The sequence below is a fragment of the Dasypus novemcinctus genome, chromosome 27, assembly GCF_030445035.2.
Source record: "Dasypus novemcinctus isolate mDasNov1 chromosome 27, mDasNov1.1.hap2, whole genome shotgun sequence".
NCBI classification, from domain to species: Eukaryota; Metazoa; Chordata; class Mammalia; order Cingulata; family Dasypodidae; genus Dasypus; species Dasypus novemcinctus.
Genome location: NC_080699.1, coordinates 2,047,249 through 2,068,333, shown reverse-complemented (window position 1 = coordinate 2,068,333; position 21,085 = coordinate 2,047,249).

Below are 21,085 nucleotides of genomic sequence, written 5' to 3'. Positions count from 1 at the left end.
GTTTTACATGAGGTTTTACTGTCATATACATTTTTAAAATTAAAACCTGGACATTTTGACATGAAATCCTGGATCTTATTTAAATTTTCTCTTTTAGTGGGCTTCCTCTGACACTGCATCGGTGGGCGAAAGGGAGGTGCTTCATTCTACCCGGGGGGGGGGGGCAAGCCCAGGTTTCCCTCTGGCCTCCTATAATGTCAGGCTCCCCACGAGGCCTGTGCCGGCACCACCTTGGAAGGAGGACAGGTGCCTCCTTACGCCCCCCGCGTGGCCTCCACCGGCTCGGGGGGGAGAGGGGGGAGATCATTATCATTCGTGTAATCATTGGGAGAAAATGAATGGAGAGTACATGGGACTTCAGTGTACTATTTTTTAAAATTTCACACTTCCTGTGAAACTATAATTATTTCAAAATAAAAACACCTGTTAAAAAAGTATGTGCCGACGGCGGTGGAAGTTCTGACTCCTCCCTTGGCCTCCTCTGGCACCATCCCCGGGAGGAGAGGGGTGCCTCGCTTCTGCTGAGAGCAAACGGACCTCCAGGCTTCCCTCGTGGCCGCCACTGACACTGGGGTGGGGAGGCGGAGGGGGCTTCTTACCCTGGAAGAGAGTGGGGATCCCAGCCTCCCACTCTGTCTTCTCTGACACCGCAGTGTGGGTAGGAGCTCCTCATTATAGACCAGCCAGGTGGAAGTGCTGGCGGAGGTGGGGCTGTGGCTTTTTCTGGGGTGCTTGGCCAAGGGAGGACATTTTGTCTAAAAGTTTTCTGTCCTACTAGGCTGTATCTTTCTTGGTCTCTTAGCTTTCCTTGGGACTTTTTTAGTCTACTCCCACTAGCGTTCTGGATTGCTGGCCTCTTCAGTGTCAGGTCCTTGGCCTACCAGTCAGTAAAAGAACCTGAGGAAGTCGGCCATGTCGAGTCAGGGAGGACCTGAGGAAGTCGGCCATGTCGAGTCAGGGAGGACCTGAGGAAGTCGGCCATGTTGTGCCCCTGTTCTAAGGACTCTTGCCAGGCTGCCTTCTTCTTTCCACCTTGCATAAGGTGCAAAGTGTTTCTTCTTGTGTTTCTTTTATATATAATGCCCAGGGTTTTTAGCTTTACGAGAGGAGAAATAGAGAAGTGCACCTACCTTCTCACTTGTCTTTGCCTTTAGTATCTCCGTAGCTGACTATAACAACGCCTGCTGTGTTTTGAGCTGCCTCTGTATCTGCACGCCAGGCGCCGCGACAGTTCATTTAGTCCTCACAGTAAACCTCTGAGGGAGGTCGAGAGCTGCTTTTACCATTTATACATGAAGAAACTGAAACTCAGCAATAACTCATGTAAAACCCTGAGAGCACCACCTAGAACGTATACTTAGTAAAGGTTATAGGTGATTTATTCTCATTGTTTTTGTTCCTTATCTTTAGAGGCATTAGCTTGTCTGAAGGACCTGACTGGGAAGTGGACAGTTAGAACACCAGCCCAGAGCAGCCTCAGCTTATGCTCATGACCTCGAAGCTGTCATTTCTCCCAACTTGAGGGCAATCATCTGGATTAATAGCCATCTCCCTCTTTTCACTGCCACTATTTTTTTTCTCTTCACTTTCTCTAGAGCTACAGCTCCTAGATTTTTCTCTATTTATAACTCGATAATAAGAGAACTAATATGCATACAATGTGTATATAGACAGTTTTTTTACATTTATTACACTGATTACACTTAATATTTATTTTAAACCTCATAATAACCTCTTAGACAGGTATTATTAGTTATTTGTACTTTAAAACTGAAGTTCAGGGAAATTCAGGGACTGGCCCATGGTCAAGTGGTTAGGAAGTGGTCGAGGCAGGGCTCACGCTCAGCGCTATTTACGTGACCCTGTGCTGCATCTGTAGCCACAGCTCACTTTCACATCCTCCGCGTCGTTCTGCAGCTCTTCACTTCCATCCCTTGGACTTCCTAGCCTAGCAGAATGTACCTGCGCATTCAAGGGCTCTTCACAGAGTCACAGAACTCTCCTGATCACTGACCGAAATGTTCTACTTCAGATGGACAAGTTCAAATCTCCCTTTCGAAAAGTGAGATTTTTGCAAAATAGGAAATCACCAAATGAGCAAATAAGTGGCAGGTGCCCCTTCTTGTGCAACGTGGAAACATGTTCTCACGTTGAGCTGACCAGGCGGTGTGGAAACCACAGCTGGTCAGAGCCGTAATTCCTGCGCTTGGCACGTGAAGAAGCAAAGCCAGCAGTTAGAAACGGGCTTTCTCCCCAGTGCCGCCCTTCAGGTCCAGCACGAGTTGTCGCTCTCTGGTCTCAGGTTCCTGCCCTGAGGAGCTCACTTGGCTCCCTCTCGACACTGGCACAGCAGAGGCTGTGGACTGGGGAGGGAGTTGGACGGGCTGATGTGCCACCGCTCTGCAGACACGCCCGTGGAAAGCCGGGCTGTCGCTGTGCCCATCAGCTTGGAGGCGACGCAGTCAAACCCTGCAATTACACCTGGGCGATTTAATCAACTCCCTGTCAGACACTGACTGGAGCTCCTCTGGGGCTGTGCAAATGCAGTAATTACTGTGCCAGCTTGCAATAAGATATCATTTAGGGGATTAGAAGACACATTCTGCTGTCAATTACCCACGGCCGATTTGTAGGCCCTGAAACAAGCAATATATTTTAATTGCTGCCTTTGTGTCATTATCACAAAATTACTTGAGTTGCGAGGCATTAAATCATCTCAGCAATTTTGGGAGTGGGGGAACAAGGGCGATTAAAGGGTTTTCACTCTGTTTTTTTCCTGATCAGACAGGAAAAGAAGCATCACACTTGTATCCCGCTGTGCTGGGTTTTGAACTAAAAGACAGCCAAAAAGCCCCAGAGATACTCCCCCACACAAACCGCCAGAAGCCAGCCCTGAGGCTCCCGGACAGTCAGAGCTGGACACCGTCATCCGACCCCCCCAGCCTCAGCCTGCAGGGTGTGTCTCAGCTGCCACCAGATAGGGCCACCGTGGTTGTTTCCTATCTGAAAGATTTGAATTTTTTCTTTTCTTCCCGTCCACTCCATGGTCTACTTGCCCAGTCCAAAGGTCAGCAGCAAGTTGGTCTTGCCAACTCTCCACTTCTCTCATCCGGAAAGTTCCTAGGACTTGCTTACAAGGAGCTGCTGACTCCCTCTACCTACCCCATCCCAGCATGGATAGACCTTGTCTGAGTTAGCTCTAAAAGGAGCCACTTTTAATTCTACTAGGCAACAAGGAGTAGGCAAAATTATAATGATACCAACAGCAACAACAAGGACAAGTATTTTTATAGGACTTACAGGGTGCCAGGCACTGTTCCAAATGCTTTACAAATATTATAAAAACCCTGTAAAGTAGGTATTCTTATTATCCCCATTTCACAAATGAGGAGCTAATGCACTGGACAGTTAAAGCTTTTGGCTGCAGTGATCAATATGCAATGAAAAGAACAATGGATGTTTCTCAAGAGGAATTGAGTTTGAATCTTGATACTGCCACTCAGTAGCTGGCTTTTTAAACATTTCTTTTCTCTATTAGAGAGATTGTGAGTTTACAGAACTATCATGCATAAAATACAGGATTCCCATACTCTACCAACACCACCTTGCATTGGTGTGGAATATTTGTCACAATGGATGACAGCATATTTTAATAATTGTACTATTCATTGAAGTCCACGGTTTAACCTAGAGCTCACTGTTTGTGCAGTGTAGTTCCATAGATTTAAAAAATCTTTTATTCTGTTACCCCTTATACAATCAAACATTTCCCCTTTTAATCATATTCAGATATTTATTTCAGTGCTATTAACCACATTCACAGTGTTTTGCTACCATTGCTACCATCCATTACCAATACATTTCCATCATTCCAAATAGGAATAATGAATTTTTTTTTAAAAAAGAGGTACCAGGGATTGAACCGAGGACCTTGTACATGGGAAACAGGTGCTCAACCGCTTGAGCTACATCTGCTCCTAACCCTGTTCATTTTAAGCCTTAACTTCCCATTCCCTATCCCCACCCCACCCCTAATAAACTATATTCCAGATTCTAACTCTGAGTTTGCTTGTTATAGTTGTTTCACATCAGTGAGATCATACAATATTTGTTCTTTTATGTCTGACTTATTTCACTCAACATGAAATCTTCAAGGTTTATCCTTGTTGTTACAGGTATCAAGACTTCATTTTTAACAATATTCCATTGTGTGTATATACCATAGTTTATTTCTCTATTCATCTGTTTATTGGACACCTGGATTGCTTCCATTTTTTGGAAATTGTGAATAATGTCACTATGAACATGGGTATGCAAATATTGTTCAAATCCCCGTTTTCAATTCTTTTGGGAAAATACCTAGTGGTGGGATTGCCAGGTCATATGATAGTTCTATACTTAGCTTTCTAAGGAACTGCCACACTGTCTTTCACATGGCTGCACCATTTTATGTTGTCACCAGCAATGAATGAGTGTTCCTATTTCTCCACATCCTCCCAACACTTGTAGATTTCTGATTTTTAATAGTGACCATTCTAGTAAGTGTGAAATGATATCTTGTTATGGTTTGGATTTGCATTTCCTGATGGCTAAGATGTTGAACATCTTTTCATGGGCTTTCTGGTTATTTGTATGTCTTCTTTGGAGAGATGTCTGTTCCAGTCTTTTGCCCATTTTTAAAAATTTGGGTTGATTTATTTGTTGTCTTTTTGTTGTGAAATTGAAGGATTTCTTTTTATATACTGGATATTAATTCTTTATTGGATATGTGGTTTCCAAATATTTTCTCCCGTTGTGTAGGTTGCGCTTTTATTTTCATGATAAAATTCTTTGAGGATCAAAAGTTTTTATTTTTTATTTTTATGAGGTCCCATTTATCTATTTTTCCTTTTGTTGCTTGTACTTTGGCTTAAGACAAGGCCACAAAGACACTTCCCTACATTTTCCTCTAGGAGTTTGATAGTTCCAGCTCCTTTGTTTTTGTTTTTTTATGTCACGTCACCTTTTTGTCTTTCTTTTTACCCATTTAGTTACCTTTACTGATACTGTTCACTTCTTCACATTTCTTCAAGCCACTCTTTCCTGTGTTTTCCTTTCAGCCTGCAGATCTCCCTTTAGTATTTCTTGTAGGGTAGGTCTCTTGTTGACAAACTCTCTCCTATTCTGTTTATCTGTGAATATTTTAAACTCTCCTTCATTTCTGAAGGACAGTTTTGCCAGATAAAGAATTTGGGCTGGCAGCTTTCCTCCTTTAGTACCTTAAATATATGATACCACTACTTTCTCACCTCCATGTATTCTGAGGAGAAATCAACACTTGATCTTATTGCAGATCCCTTGTTTGTTATGAATTACTTTTCTCTTACTGATTTCAGAATTCTCTCTTTATCTTTGGCATTTGACATAGAATAAAAAGATTTATTCTCTTTGGAATATGTTGTGCTTCTTGGACATGTATATTTATGTCTTCCATGAAAGTTGGGAAATTTTTGGCCATTATTTGCTCAAATATTCTTTCTGCCCCATTTTCCTTCTCTTCTCCTTCTCAAACACCCATGATGTGTATGTTTGTGTTTCATGCTGTCATTCAAATCCCTGAGACAGTGCTCAATTTTTTCCATTCTTTTCTTTATGTTCTTCTTTCTGTAAAATTTCATTTGTCCCATCTTCTAGTTAGCTGATTCTGTCTTCTGCCCATTCATATCTGCTGTCGTATGCTTCTAATGTATTTTTAATCTCTTCTATTGTGGCTTTCATCTCCATAATTGTTATGTTTCTTTTTATAATTTCAGTTTCTACTTTATGCTCACACATTGTCTTCTTAATATCCTTTACCTCTTTATGCATGTTTTCCCTTGTCTCCTTGAAAGATTTAGATTTGTTTGAAATTCTTTGACTAGTTGTTCCAAACTCTATGTCTCCTCTGAACTTTAAATTTTTCCCTTGATCGAGCCATATCTTCCTGTTTCTCTGTATGGCTTGTAATTTTTTCCTGCTGTCTTCTGGGCATCTAATTATCTTGGTGAGTTAATTCTCAAGGTTGGTGTCTCTCTTTTGCCTAGGATTTTCTTATTGACTGGCTTTGTGTTAAGGCTCTTCTTTTACACTTAATTCACCTTATTCTAGACTTTTTGAATAGACTGTATTTAAGTGATCAGATTTTTTCTGTTTTTCTTCATCTGATTCTTGCCCTAGATATGTGGTAAAATTTTTAAGATTTCACTTTCTGTGCAATTGTTTCAATCCAGGAGAAAGCTTCCTTTCTTCTATTTCTCCTCTGGGAATCTTGATCTGTTCTGTTTGTTTTTGTTTTGACTTTATAGATTTTTACACTTCTTTCATTGTCTCTAGCTGCTTTTGCCTGGAGAGAAAATTGTGAGGAGAGTCACCCTGGAGAGGACTTTCCCAAGTCAGTATTTCCTTTCCAAAACAGGGTCAGAACCCAAGAAGGGAGTGCTGATTGGCTCCAAAAATTCCTGGGCAAAGGATCAGGAAGCATACGCAAATCCTCTTTGCTCCCCAAAGCTCTACTTTCCTGGCCTGCGCAGCCAATGCAGCCCTTCAGCTAACCCCCACAGCCCTGATGATGTGCTGTGTCTTTAAGTCTCCACTGCCTCCTCTCATCTCCAGGAGAGGGTTGAAACAATGATTGCCACAGCCTTTGTCTGGGGCAGGTTGAAACAATAGCTCAAAGCTGGGATGCAGCTACCCACGTTCACTAATCAACACCCATGATCAGTGCTTGGCCATGTTCACCTCTGTTCTTGAAAAAGAGAATTTTTATGTCCATTTCTGTCACCAGCGATCTGGCCAAGGACTGGTCCCCAAGGTGGCCTGCCACAAGAGTGAAGAATGTGCTCCTGCAGCCTCTACCATGTGGAGAAAGCAACTGAGTATTCTTTACCTTAGTTTTTCAGTCTCTTCCTCCTGCTCTTCACGTAATGTGTTCTTCTGCTTCCAGAGCCCTAGAACATTGTTTCAGATGCTTCCTGCCTGTTTAATAGCTGTTGTGGTGGAAGGACTGAGGTGTGAAGCTCCTTTCTCTGCCATACTCCCCAGAAGTCCTTTGGACATTAGAATTTTTAACTTGGAAAAGATCATATAGCTCATCCTGTCAAACTCCCTTTAAACAGTGACACAAAGGCTGGTACAGGGAGGAGGTGATAGATAAAGTCTGAGGGATGGCTAAGTTCACAAAAACACAAGAATAAATACATAACAAGGAAACTGAGGCTCCACTCCTACAGTTCATAGATAGTTAAGGTCTCTTCGGGGCATATCTTCTCTCATTAAAGGCATAGATCTCAGTGCTTTATGTCTGACATGTTCTGAGTTTTGTTCTTGCAGAGTCATTTCCCAAATGGTGTTCCTTGGGGTATGCTATGGAAACAAACAAACCGTCTCCTGCAGTTTGGTAGCCTCATTAACTTGGCCTACAACTTCCTCTTCTGAGGATGCCTATAATGGGCACTAGGATGTTGAAGTCTCTCTGAAATTGTGCAATTGGAAACAATATTAACTTTGTTTAAGCCAGAATTTTCTCAATTTTATTTACCATGGATCTTCCACTTTGTTTTCAGGTTTAATACTAATGAAAAACTCATGAAATTGAAATAGAAATTAAGTGAACCATGATTTAGTCATTAGTCACAGTTCATGTGCTTTGTGGCCATATGTGGACTCTAAACCAACTATACTAATTAGTTAAATAACAACTAAACCAACTATCCTAATTAGTTAAATAATAACAGTAGCCCTACTTTGCTACTAATTACATAGAGCAATTTTGCTTATTTATAGTGCCTTTAATGTCATGTCCTAATGGAAGAATGGAGGTTAATTCAAGCACTGAGTCATGTTGGAACTATTTTTGACAGAGCCTTTGGGTAAACCTGAAACTATACCAAGTATTCCCCAACAAACAAGCGTCTGGAATGTACATCATGGTCTATGTACCCAAGAAGAAAAAAAAAGAGCATCTCATTTGCTCACTCCCCAATTCCTGAACTCTGCTCTGGTTGTTGGTTGTAGAAATAGCTACCTTGCTCAGTCATGTTCAAATCATACCAAGAAGTTTACAAGAGCAAAACATGCTACTCCTTGCCCCAGGAATGCTGCAGTTAGATTTGCTACTGTGGTTCTTGGCCAATTCTCCAAAGGATGCCCTTGAAAAAGCTCCTCCCTATAGAGAATGAATGGGAAAGAACAAAATAAATACCACTAGGTGGACTCATAAAACTTGTCAAGATCTTTCGAGCATGGCATATTTGATGATTCATGAGGTTTACAAAGGCTCACCAGATCAAAACAAGAAATGTCCTGCAGACTGGTCCTTCTGTAACTTCAGAGCCCTGCGTAGTGCCTTAATCCTAACAGTGGAAGAGACGGTCAGGGACACTGAGCGCACCCCTACCCCACCCATCCCTTAAGTCAGGGCAGCGTCATCAGCAGAACAAAGAAAGTTACTGGTTCTTCCTTATTCTTTATCCAGAGACAAAGACCTTATTAACTCCCTCTGGAAATTTGTTGAGTAACCATTTATTCAAATTTCTCTCCCTGCAGATTGAGCCCATTTTCCCTCATGCAGCCATCAGTGGGGAAGGATTCATCAGCCCACATATTCTAACCTTCCACAGTTTCTGAGACAGTTGTGACAAAGCAGTCTTCCCTGCATTGTCTCCTTATTCACACACAGCTAAGACTTGCTGAGGTGCCACTCCCTGCACATCCTCCCTCAGCATGATAGCCTACCTTTCCCATCAGTGGTCAGTCACTGACCTCAATTAACCATTGGAAAACAGTGAGGCCTTTTCACACCAGAAGTGGACTGAGCTGTTTCTTGGAGAAAGGATTAATCAACTTCTGAATTCAGCCTAATCAACCTCCAGGAGATGACTTACTAGTTTGATGAGCCCATATCTACCTCAAGGAGAGATTATTATCAATTTCCAATACATGCCTGGCCACGAAGTGGGCGCTGGTGTCCTGGGCACTGGCTTCTTCCTTGATCATCCCACCTGTGACCAGCCAAAATGCAAAACCATCCTCTACACTGTTACAGAAAAGATGGTTTCCCATTTTCTTTGCTTCTAACAAATGTTTACTGCATGTCAACAATGTGCCAGGCACTGTAGTAGACACTAGAGAATAACTGTTCAACAAAATAGAGCCCCTGCCCTCATGGGGACTATAACCTAGTGATGGAGACAGAGAGTGATCAAGAGTCACAAATACACATGTGTATGTACCAGGCATTGGACCTAGTGGGGGCAGAGGGTGATACGGTGGTCAGGAAAAGCTTTCTCAGAGAAGCAATGACTGAGGTGAGGTCTGAAGGAAGAGAAATTAATTAAGCAAAAGAAAAAAGGGTTTCCTGGAAGAGGAAACAACTTGTACAAAGGCCCTGTAGTAAGTGGTGGCATGGCCAGGAAACAGATCAGGGAAGCCCACGTGCAGGAGGGGGAGAGCGGTATAAGGTAAGACTGAAGAGATGTGTAGTGGCCAGACCACGCAAGGCCTTGGAGTTCATGCTAAGGATTTCAGTCTTTGTCTTATGAGTAATGAAAAGCCATATCAATGTTTTAGACAATGGGAAGCCATTCGGATGCTTTAAGCTACAATATAAGTTAATCATGTCCTTCCTCAACTCAAACTGTGAGTGACTTGTAGCCTACAGAATAAAGTTTAAACTTCTCGCCATAGTACTAAGATCTTCTGGGTTCCTTTAGCCTGTCTCACTGTCCTCTGTGCTTTCCTACCTGCTCCCACACACCGTGAGCCCTCGCTCTCAGCTGCATTGTTCATCGAACACGCCACAAACTTTCTGGGATTTTGTGCCTTTGTTTACCTTCAGCCTGAAATGAAGGCACTGCATGTTCTTTGAGCAGGGATAATGTCTTATTCATCTGTGAGTCCCTAGTGCCTAGAAAAGAGCCAGGCATAGGGAATCTCAGTAAATATTTGTGGTATGAGTGTGTACATGAACACTTTACAGCTTCCTTCATCTGTTGACGTTCTACAGATGGGTTCAGATGCGACTCTTCCGTGAAATCATATCTGATTCTCCAAGCTGGGACGAATTGTTCCTACCTTGAACCTAAGCCAGTCATTTCTTATCCTGGTTACCACACTATTTTTTTATTATGTCCCATATTAAAAAACTGATGAAGGGAAACACACTCTTGAGAAAAACTCTGAGAAGTCAAGACAGATACTTCAAATGAAGGTCTTTGGGTCACTTCAGAGAAAGAGACATGGCCAATGTGTTTTGAAACTGGCAGTCAGGTAATTTGATTCTAGTGAGATTGTATCCATTCTAACCAGTCTCCTCGACCTTGACCTGAATTTTGCCTCATGGAGTTGAGACATGTCCGAGTATGTTTGGCAGACTGGGTAGATGGCACTGCCAAAAATCTGTTTGTATTTGAGACTGTGAAGCAGCTTAGCTCAAGGGAAAAGTCAGACTGACAAACCTTGCCTAAAGCCCTAGCTGTGAGCAGAGGGACAAGTCTAAGAGCAGGCCACATTCCCGTCAGGATGTGTCTCCTGACTTTGTCCTCACACCCCCTTTCTGAGTTCTGTAGGGCAGGTGGAGGGAAAGTCAGATGCTGGTAAAATAAAGAAGGGCTGTTCCATGGTGCTTTGCAAGGCACTAGGTTACAGGGGCTGGCCGTGTGAAGCACTGAGCCCTGCAGGTCTTGGGACACCCCTCTTTCATAAATGGCCTATTGCCAAGAAAGAAGGGTCTAAGGCAGACATTGGGGTTGAGGAGGGTTTGGAGTTGAAGTGCAAGAAACAAAACCTGTAAGGACTGGAGCTAAACCTCTTTGATCATTATCTTGGGTCTGACGAAGTCTTTGGTTTTTCCCATGGCTGATGTGACCAGCGGAAAACAAGTTACATCATATTATAAGTTATATTATAAGCTGGAAGTTAGGTAGTCGTCTTCTCCACTTGATTAGCTACTCTTCAAGGTAAGGAAGCGTCCACAGTTCAAATATCGGCAAACCTGCTAGTTCCTACCTGAGCTGCAGCAGGCCCAGCCAACCTCTTGGGTCCCTCCCACCAACCCCAGCCATACCTGAGGTTCCCCAAAGGAGATGTTGACGAGTGTCCTGAAGCTGGCCTGGTGTGGGCTCAGTCCCTCCTCTCCTGCTTGAGGTTCCTGTCGCCCCCCTCGGCTGCCCGCAAAGCAGCAGGGGGTCTGTCTACACCCACTGTCCACCTGATGCCAACACCCACACCTGAGCTACTCCTTCCGGAAGCTCTCAGAGCTCCCAATCCTCAGAGCACAAGAGCATTTCTGGAGCTGAATAAACAGGGGCCAAGAGCAGTGATGGGTGTGGGTGGGATATGCTCCTCTGACTTCGGCCACAGTTTGTTTCCTAAGCCCCAGTACAGCTGTGCCTGGACTCAGATGCACGACGAAGTTTCTCTTCAACTAGAGAAAGCTCCTTTTTTAGAGGGCTGCTCTGTTGAATCTATTGGTGATATGAATATACTCCTTAATTTAGTTTTTTTGGACTGTTTTAATAATAGAAATATGAATTGTTGTTCTTTGCTACTTGGCATAAAGATGGAAGGAAAAGGCTCTGTGAGGTTTCTTTCTTTATGCAAGTTTTATGGCCAAATCATTAATCCACGCTGATGGTAGACTCACACCACATGGTTTTAACCTGTGCAGTGCTGTCCACCTGTGTCCAGGATTTTCATACATTGAAAACACAGCCATGCATGAGTGCACACGCATATGGTCCTGCCTTAGCTAGAGGAAGAGTGTAGTTGTCTTAGTTTGCCACAGGGCTGCTGATGCAAAGAACCAGAAATGGGTTGGCTTTGATAATGGGGATTTTATTTAGGGTAAAAGTTTCCAGTTCCATGGCCATGAAATGTCCAAATCAAGGCACCAGCAGAGATGCTTTCTCACCAAAGTCAGCTATCGGTGGTTCTGGCATGTTGCCACGTGGTGAGGCAAGATGGCGGGTGATCTCTGCCTGGTCCCTGCCTTCCTCTCCAGAGTCTACCATCTCCCGGAGCTCAGCTGTGGGCAAGCAGACATGGGGCTTGTCTCTTTCCAGGCCTCCTCTCTCAGTCTCCTGGGGCTTCTCTGCCTTTCTGCAGCTGGAGAAACCTGGAGTCCTCTCTCAATGGCAGGGTCAAATGTGGTGGCTCCTTTCTTTCTGTGTATCTCTCTCTGTGTCTCCGTTTATACCAGACGCAGCAAGAGGGCAGAGACCCAAGCTGGCTCATGCTTCACTGATGCAGTCCAATCAAAAGCCCCAAAAGGATCTTATCAAATAATTTTATCAAAGGTGCCTCAACCGAATTTAATCAAAAGGCCCCACACCCACAGGAATATATTAATTCAAGAACATAATCTTTTTTCTGGGATTCACAAGATTCAAACTGTCCCAATAGGCAATATTTCATCCCCTTCAAACTGTTTCCTTTTTCTCCAGTGCCACCCTGCACCTACGTACATGAAGTTTCTTTCTCTTTCCCCAGGCAGGGAAGAGTGGATCCCAACCAAGCATCTAAATAGAGCAAATGGAGCCCAGCGTGCCTATGTATTGGGGTTTAGATCTTACTGGTCCATACCAGGTGCTCTGCACAACTTTTTTTTTGGCGGGGAGGAGTGGGCATGGCCTTGATGTTTGTTGAATTACGCATTACAGTTAGGAAAAGGGTCAGGCTGGCTGAGATTTGGACAGACGTAGCAGGTGACTCAATACCAAATAATCATTTTTAAAAACCAGGTTCCCAGCTCTTCTGCTTATATGCTATCAGTCTCTTCAAGTCTAAAATATTGACACCATGTCATTCCTTTCCTGCAGAGTGATTTTGGAGTTATACGATATGCATCACATAGACAACGTCCCAGATCATTGACCTCCCAATCTCCCCACTTCTGTAAATGCCCTGACTTCGTCTACATCACAGCAGCATTTCCATTCTGCCCACTTTTCAAACTCTCTTATTACAAGGTCCTTGGGATTTCTTTTCTGTGTCAAAAAACAGCTCTCAGGAAAACCTACACCACTCCTATGATGGGAGAACTGGAAAGTGCAATACTCTCTACCAAGAGTTGGCAAATAAAGTACCTATGGGATGAATCCAGCCTGCTGCATGACTGTATAAATAAAGTTTCATTGAAACACACACACATACACACACACACACCAGGTCTCAGGAAAATATATCTGAGATTAACCCTTTACATCATGGTAGGAACTTTCACAGCCCATGCTCCACCTCTTGGACTACATTTTGAGTACTATATATAAAATTGTAGAATAATGGATTTTATCTTCCTTTAAAGGAGTTTCAGGAGTCAAAATGAAATTAGAGAAATTATTCGGGGGAAGAGAAGGGCTCTTCCTCCGTGTTCCTAAATTATGCTGAAGTCAGAAAAGGAGTCTTCTGCATGTGTGATGTCTGTGGGTGTTTGTGTGTGTATTCCATGTGGCAACAAGACCTAGACACAGGTAGACAACACAAGGCAGCTGGAAACATGTAGTATGAATCTTGTTTTATTTTTTTAAAAATATACTTAGATTACATAAATGTTATATAAAAAAATATAGGGGATTCCCATATGCTCCACTCCCTACCTCTCCCACACTTTCCCACATTAACAACATCCTTCATTAGTGTGGTACATTTGATGAACAATTGATTACACATTGATGAACACATTTTGGAGCATTCCCACTAAGGATGGATTATAGTTTACCTTGTAGTTTACACTCTTCTCCTGCACAATTTTTTGCTTATGGCAAGATATATAAGGCCTGTATCTGTCATTGCAAGGTCATTCAGGACAAATCCCAAGTCCCAAAACTGCCCCCTTATTACACCTGTTTTCCCTTTCCCTGCCCTCAAAACCTCCAGTGGCCACTGCCTCCACATCAACGATATAATTTCTTTCATTGCTAGAATCACAGCAAGTCTATAGTAGTGTACCAGTAAGTCTACTCTAGCCCATAGTGCATTCCCTAATCCTGAGGATTCTGGGGTGGTGATGCCCACCCACCTCTAATTGAGAGGGGTCTTCAATCCCATTGGGCAGATGGATGGGACTCTCTTGCTTGCAGTTGTAGACTCTCTGATCTTTGGGATGGGTATCGTCCGTCATCATCTCCTTGGTAGTTGTTCTAGGTGAGTCCAATGAACTGGAGAGTAGGTGTTGCAACTCCATTGAGATTCAGGGCCCAGCTAGTATACAGACAGCTCTATCAACTCTAGTACTAATTATGGGTTCAAATAGAAGGGGCAGAAGATCCACGTGTAGGGAAACCACAACTGAGTCCAACTCTGTCACACTGGGGGGCATAAGTTCCTACGTAGGGCCCACTGGCAGGGTGCCAAACTTCTGAGCTCTCTGCCCTGCTTACAGTGTCTGGATGTCTCTAGGTCACTTAGGAGCCCTGCTATTTGAGGTAGTACTTACTGTGGCAGTCAGTGAGATCCTGTTAAAACATGCATAAGTATAACCTCTGGGATGACCTCTTGACTCACTTTGAAGTCTCTTAGCCATATAAACTCATTTGTCTTTACCCTTTCCCCCTTTTGGTCGAGGTCTTTATCCAGTTGCATTTTAGTTCAAATGAATTCTCCTTTAGAAGCTAATAAATGGCTTGACCATAGCCCTTCTCACTACAGAAAGAAAACTCACAGAAACTCTTCTGTCCAACCTTGGGTCAAGAAGGAAGAACAAGTCAGGTTTTCCAAATTAAATTTTCCCATTGCCGCAATTCAATCAGTCCTCTAAATAATGAGCTTTCCCCAAATTAGTTTAAGATAGGCATTATTTTTCAGTCAACTTTCATATACCCCTGGGACATATTTGTAAAGGTTTCAAAACAATTATTATCTTAGCAGCTTTTTCCAGAATTCCTTTTTAGGAAGGAACTGCTTTTATATAGGAAAAATATCTTAATAAGCCACTGGGACTCAAAGTGATACCATGTGGGCATGGAACAGCAGGAGATAAAGGGAAAAACAAACAAACAAACAAGAAAGAGTGAGAACTAACTTGTCCAGTAGAGATAGAAGAGGTCTGTGGTATGCGTTATGGGGTGGGTCGGGGAAAGTAGAGGATCCAGGAGCAGGAGGAGAGACTGGTGCCCATGTTGGGAAGGGTACAAAGGACTTTTTTCCTTCTTTTTTTTTTTTCAGTTCTATTGATACATATTAATAAGGCATAAATCCATCCAAAAAGGACCATCAATGGTATTTGGTATAATCTCATGTTTGTGCATTCTTCACCCCAATTACTCCCAGAGCACTTTCATTATTCCAGAAACAATAAACAACAAACAAACAAGCAAACAAAACCCATACCTCTCAATCTCTCTATGCCTCCCCTGGTGTACATAGCTGCTATTCTTTTCCTTCCCCTCTAGCACACCAGTTTTTATATTTTATAAAAGCAGTCCTATATATGCAACATCACCCATATTTGTGTTTCCAAGGGACCTTTTAACAGACAGACGTAACTACTGCTCTGTTTAAGTTGTTTCTGTTGCATTACAGTCACTTCTTTGCTTCTACAAACCTTCACAAACGCCCATATGAGTGGATTTGGGGCCACATCAGGGAAAAGAGGCTGGATTCCATACGAAGAGGTCAGCTCAGGGTTCACGGACTGAACTTAAAGCTCAGGAAAAATTTCTCATCTCAGAGGCGTTTCTGAGCACATAAGTCGCCTGAGGATTTGCAGAAATCTCGAGAAGGCATTGCACTTTCTACAGGACGTAGATGGGAGAACTACACCTAAGTTATCTGAGTCCTATCTTAAGTTAACATCTGAGTTACAAATCTTTTGCCCACAGATGGCAGTTGTCAGATGAACTCTCAATGGCCTTATAATAAATCTCAAGGAGGCTTTTGGCAGAGAGATCCCAAATCATAAAATGTGATTTTTAAAAGAACTCATTTTACATACTCTGGAAAGATGTGCCTTTGAATGGATTTCTCTGATTAGAATATATTTTCCAAAGCTCCTGAGGTTTTGGAAGTGTTCTCTTTCTTTCTAGCTCCTTCCAACTTCTGCGTACAATAAGCAAATCATGACCTGTCTTGTTCACTCCACAAATCCTTAAAGGAAGATTTTGAAAATAGCAGGGGAGGGAAGATGGGGAAAAGGGAAGTGGATATTAGTGCATTCCTGCTTGTTTTCAGGATGAAAAGGCTCTGTTCATCCTGAAAACTCCGTGGGGAGGTGGAAGGCGGGGCAGAAACAAGATCTTACTGTTTGCACAGAACTGCTCACGAATGTTGTATCAAGGGGTCAGATTCACATGCTGGGTAAACCTTGAAGAAAAAACCCCAAGGGATTCCATAGGATGTGAAAGCAGGCCAAAACCTTTGCTACTTTTCCTTTACTTCCCCATGAGTCCTGCATGCCAGTAGTTTAAAAACAGACACAGGAGGGTAGTGAGGACCTCATAAAGAGATACCATCCATGTCCAGTCCCAGTCAAGGTCATCTGCAGTTCCCTGAGGCTATTTATAGCTTCTTTTCCACAGCTAAAGTGCAGATACAATTTCAGGAAGTGTTTAAGTTGCAGTGAAGTCCTAGAAATGTGCATACATCACAGCAGTCTGGTCCCATCCCCAAGGACAAATAAGCCTGTTCAATTTGTGCTCCTTATTTTTGCTTATTTTTTCAAGGGAGGATGAATGAAAACCAAGGATTAAACAGAGCAGAGTCTGGCTGGGCAGCAACCAACTAGTAACAAATGATTTCTATTCTGAGACCACACCTGTCAGAGCCAGATGATGAAGATGGTGGTGAATGTGGTAATGATGAGGATGTGAACATTCTTTGCAGCAATTACTATGTATCAATGCCTCAACAGAAGACTTAGGATGGTCTCATTAGATTCTCACAGCAAACCTCTGAGGGAGGTCTTATTATTCCCAACATAAAGATGATGAAAGTGAGGCATGACAATCTGAATAACTTGGCCATTATCCTGCACTACCACTCTATTAGGAACCTGACTTGTACCTCTTAGTGGAAGGGTAAATAAGGCTGAGATAGGATTAAGAGTGAGCCTTAACAGAACAACAAAGTCTGTAAGGGAAGAACCAACGTTTCTTCATCCTCAAAGGCCAAAGGATTTTCCTTTGCTCACCACCTCATGCCTTAATGCTAAATATTTGGATTTACTCAATCAAACTATGGAAACGACAATGCAAATGGCTAATTGGCTCACCAAGAGATTGGGAATCTCCACAGGAATAAAATCTTAACCCCAACAAATTAATCCACAGTGACAAATTTTCGGACTTGAGTAGAAGAAAAGTATTTTCAGCTCGGAGGAGGGGAGGGAGGGGTATCCCCCCAAATCAGCTCCACACACCTGGAGGCCCCAGTGCACTGAAGCATTGGAAACCTAAATATAGACCATTCAGAGCCTCCTCCGGCGGGAATTCTAAAACCTGCCTGATGTAAAGGCAAAAACTCCAGGAAGAGTTGGGAAGGAAGCACAGGGAGAGAGGCTGAGCTCAGGCCCACAGCCTGCCCCAGGCGGGCTGCGACACCTCTGAAGGCCTGGAGGACATTCTCACAGGCCTGCACCCTCGCCCGCAGTCGCATCCCCAGACCTCTCCAGGGAAATCTTCAGTCACACGCGGCTCCTGTGCCCCGTGTGCCTGGCTCCTGCCAAGCTCAGAAACTGAAGGAAAGCGACAGGTTTGAAATGCCGTGTCCAGTCTGCTCTACTGTGGCCGGCTGCACTTCCAGCCTTGCTCACGAAGCCGCTCGCCTCTTCCTCTCCCTTTTAACGATGTGTTTGGTTTTAGGTGATAGCGCGGTTAAGGGGTGAGTGCTCTGTGGATTAAACATGTAACGATTGCTGCCTCCTTAATCTCCTCACGAAAATCTCCTCAAGAACAACCTTCAAACTAAGACGGAAAGGAGGGAGGAAAGAAAGGGGGTGGGGGAGAGAGAGAGGGAGGGAGGGGGAGGGGAGAGAGGTGGGAGGGGGAAGGAGGGGGTAGGGAGAGTGGGGCGGGAGGAGGGAAGGAGGGGGTGGCTACGGCTCTGTCTCTGTTGGGTCAGGGTAGAGTGAGTGTGGATTCCTAAGGCCTTAAGAAAACTTCAGGTCCAATACAATTCTCTGGAGGTTAACCTGTGGCTGTACCACAGATTGTGTAGCGCCGCTGCTTTGTAAGGAGCATCAGCCCAGTGTCCGTGCTTCGGGCTGTTCTACAGGGGCTGCCTGCGCTCCAAGGCCCTCCACTTAGTGGACGTGCAGGTTTAAGGCGGGCTCCAGCTGGACGGGGCCGGGGCGCCTCAGGGTTCTCACAGGCCAACCGAGGATCACGGCCTTGTGTCCTTGCAAAAGAGAAGTCAGCAAGGTGTGGGGTCGAGGGGGCAGGAGGCTGGCCCACGCCGAGAACCTACTAGGTGCTGGGCACGCGTTGACATTCGGCCCTACCCTGAACTTTAAGGTAAATATTACTGCCCCCCTTTTCCAGATGAGGAAACTAAGGCTGGGAGAAGTGCTGTCATCAGCCTAAGGGGAGCAAAGCCGCAGGTAAGCGCAGATTGAAGAGGGCTCCTTCCCCCAAGCTCTGCTCATCTTACCCCGCACTGCCTCCCCGCAGGGCGAAGCTGCGCCAGAGGCAGCCTTAGAGGTAAGTGAGCCCCTGGAGGGCCACCGCCCCGCCGTGGTCCTGCTGCTGCAAGGCCTGGCCAGCTAGCCGTGCCCAGCGCACGGGACCGCCCTGGCTTCCCGCTCCCTCCCAGGCTGGTTCCAAGGTGTCTGTCCTCCAGGCTGGACTCACCTCGGCCCCAGGAGCACTGCCCCTGCCTTCATCTCCTGGGCCCCTCGGTACGGGCTCCATCCAAAGTAAGCAATTAGCGGAAGTCTATTAGAAGAAATTTCTCAAACCAGTGATTGCAAAATCAGCTAGCTGCACAACCTCTGGAGAGCGTTCTTTCCATGAACTAACTGGAGTTGAAGTAGCAGCAGTAAAATAAGAAGCAAGTTATAATAACCAAAACCTACTGAACATCCTATTTTCTTTACAACTTATAGGAACTAAAAAGGAATAACAACCCCAACATTAAAAGCTGGGACAGAAAACAAAAGACCAAAAACCAAAGAACAAACAAAGAAAAAAAGCCAGTGGAGCGTCTTGTTGAATGTACAGAGTGTACACAACACTTTGGGCGGCTGCTGTGCAGGAGTGGAGTGGGATGATACCAAATAACTCAGTGGAAAAGGTAACAGGAGGATTGTTTTTAGCTTGTACTCATACTCAGCAGGTGACAAGGGAGAAGAAAGCAAAGCAGTATTAATTTAGTCCCTTTTATGATCTGGACATTGTGCTGGGTACTTTCATATACGTGTGTGAGTTATCCTTAAAATCTTATAAAAACGCTCTGAAACAGATACTGGGATCCTCATGTGAAGAGGACTGGGTGTGCACAGTTGTGTTGTAGCTCATTCTTGTCCGTGTGAATCAATCATTTAAAGAACTCGCGACCTCAGCCTCACGCTGGGTGCCCTAGAGAGAACGCTGAGGTGTGACTCTCATTCCACCTTCCAGCTCAGCATCTGCGTAGCTATTGCCTCTTTGTGCTGAGCCCCTATCAAGAGGATATTAAAAAACACAAAAAAAAAACTCACAAACAACAATGAAAGGAATGGGAGAGAGACGAGAGCTTTCAAGGAACGTCTACAGGAAGTGGGGGAAGATGTCAGTGGTGAGGTGGACGGGAGAAGACACAGCCTCGGGCTCTGGATTCAAGAGGCGGAGAAGAAAGGTGACCTCAGAATTTAGAAGCTTTGCCTGTGGTACGCGAGGCCCCAGCCGTAGCCCCCTCCAGCTCCTGCAATACAAACACCCTCGGCGCAAGAATTGGAGAACACTCCTCTAAGGAGACGGAGCGAGCTGGGGGGGCTAGAGCCAGGATGGTGGGTGTGGGTGTTGGCAACCCAGAGGAGGGCCTCCCACTCAGCTCCACCGCCCTGGAAGCCCCCCCCCCCCATTCAGCTCCACCGCCCTGGAAGCCCCCACAGCCCTGTGCTGGAGGCAGCCCTGCCAGCTGGCACCTCCTGTGCAATCTGAAATCTAAGAGACCACCAGAAATAAGATGTTTGGAGAAAGCCTGCAACAAGAAAGAGAAGCCCCACCTAATCCAGCACACCAGTTGTTTCCAAGAGGAAAAGGGCATTTAGGGAACAGAAGGTAGTGTACTCAGAATGACTCGAGAATGTATTGCATGGACAAAACAACAGGACCTAGAAAAATGCATTTTTTGGAAATTACAAAGGATGAAGCCAAAATTGAATATCCAATAGATACGATGTAAGGTCAAGTTGAGGAAAGCTCCTAAAAAATAAAGTAAAAGACAGCTAAAATAAAATACGAATAGAAATTAAGAGACATTAAAAATCAGTCCTAAGACAACTGACACCTTATAAGCAGGAATTCTAGAGAGAAGAGAGGTAATTTCCCAGATATGATGGGAGAATGTCTTCAAATATAAAGAACCTAATAAGCAAAGCTAGACTCTCCCTTCAGCGCACGTAGTGAGATTTCAGAACCCCGCAGTCAAGAGAGCATCCTAGACTCTGCAGAGGGGGCGCTGGGGAAAGAGCGCGCAGCCCCAGGGCCAGCTGACGTCCCGGCCCACAGACCACAGCCTCGGGGCCGCCATGTGGCCACCAGGGGCCCTGGGAAGGAGAGCTCAGAGCTGGTGCCTTTGAGGACCACCCTGTGGGGGAGAGGCGGGGCCTGGGACTTGAGGGCAGCTTCGTTGTCACCGTGCAAGTGTTTGCACACACACATCTATGCACAGACACACACACACATCTATACACATACATACACATATACATCTATACACACATACACACACATCTATACATACATATACACACACATCTATACACACAGACACACAAACACACATCTATACACAGACACACATCTATACACACAGACACACACACATCTATACACATAAACACACATCTATGCACAGACATACACATATCTTAACACATACACACACATCTACACACACACATACATCTATACACACACATCTATACACACATACA